Below are 1,847 nucleotides of genomic sequence, written 5' to 3' on the forward strand. Positions count from 1 at the left end.
TACTCTCTAAGCTTCGCTCAGTATTTTTCTACAGCCAACTTCTCTGGACCCTTGGATTTCTGTAGTAGATTTTGAATAGTAGAGAAGCTGCTCTTCAGTGGGATATCATCTTCATGCATATGGGATTGTTGTGCATCTGAAATCTAAGTATTTTGACACACTTTTCCAATTTTGACTTCAAGCATTTGTGTGAAAGACGACATTTGATTGGAATTTTTATCATCTAATAGAAGCCTTTTTCTTTCAAATGTATCAGACCTGTTGCTGTGATGCTAAAACCAGAGTATTCAAAAGCAGGATGGGAGGGGATGCACAAATACAATAAATGTTCTGTTCTGCTCATTTTATTAGTAAAGCAGATTTCATAGGAACATAAAAATACTTTGAAGAAGCCACAAAACCATTACCACCATTTTTTTCTGAATTTCCTTCAGAAAGTTCTGGAACCTGAAATCCTGTACAACCTTAGGCTTAGCAGTGACCAGCTGGCTGAAGTACCTAAACACACATTTCACATTCAGCATTTGAGGGTACTCTGTAATGTCCTTTAGGATCTGGCCTCAGGGAAATCATGTTTGTCACCTCTTGTCTGGATGGAAGTTTAATACGCGGATGTTCTAGACTCTCCGCCTGATACAGTAGCGTACCCTCTGCCCCACAGCATATGCCACCACTGTAAGTCTTTCGTTGGCTTTGAATCGGCTTCCAGCAACAGTTTCAGGTTTGATTTTGAAAGCAGCTAATAAATTAAGGATCAGCAACCATCTGTATATTCTTGATCTGTACTTGGCTGGGGCATGATGGGAAAGAATAGAACTCAGAAGGGTGACGAACCGAATTTGTAGTAAACTGAGAAAATCAAGCTGATACAGAGCCGGAATGTATTTTAGAATACTGAAAAATCTTCCTCTTACAAACACCTTCCTCTATACAAAATATCAGCCTGCCCTTTTAGTCAGGGGACCCTTTCCAAGCCACTAAATAAAGGGTTTAAAGAAAAGAATGTAACTGAACCTTAAAGGAAAAGAAAATACCACAGACTCTACAACAGGAGCTACATTTATCTTTTAAAGTAGGACTGTGTCATTCTCAGAAGCCCACTGAAGACAGGGTAGGCTTGTCAACTGGTACTGAGAGCTTTTACCTTGATTCCATAATGCATAGTTTCTACTTCATTCATATAAACTACTTCTTATGGGAACTCTCTGTCTGATTTGGTCACCAATAGGAGATCAGTGAGATAGAATGATTTTGTAATTATAGCGGATCTTGAGATGTATTAGTGCTTTTGTAAAAGAAAGGCTGCTTGTGAATGACTGAAGGAGCAAGCAAGACTGCTTTGTCAATGCTAGCAGCAGCATGGTTTGTTCAGGTGCCAGCCTAGCCTGTTTGTTTGGCAGGAAATGCAGTGTCAGGCTGCATTTTGTAGTACTGCAACAAAAATCCAAAGACAATTATCCTTTCAAAAAAAAAAGAAAAAAGCAGCTTTCAAAAATTTAGAGGGAGGAGGGGCTAGAATGCCTGGCATGCTCAAAAAGCGTGCAAGTAAAACTGCTGCTGCAACAGTGGTGTTACTTGTTTTTAAATACCAAACAAAAAAAGTTGAAGATGTGCAATGCCAGGCTTTGCTCCTGGGACACTCAAATGGTTTTGTAGCACAGGTAGCAGTAGTATAACTGTCTATTACTGTGATGATGGGGTTTTGTTTCATGTACTCTTGCAGGGAGTTGGAAATATGTTACTGTTGACTACGGTCATAAATATGAGTAAAGTCTGAGTCATAAATATGAGTGAAGTATGAGTAAAGTATGTGAAATTTGCTTTTGTGGCTTGATTTGACATTTCCC

This window comes from Egretta garzetta, unplaced genomic scaffold (genome assembly GCF_000687185.1).
Source record: "Egretta garzetta isolate BGI_Z169 unplaced genomic scaffold, ASM68718v1 scaffold96, whole genome shotgun sequence".
Lineage (NCBI taxonomy): Eukaryota > Metazoa > Chordata > Aves > Pelecaniformes > Ardeidae > Egretta > Egretta garzetta.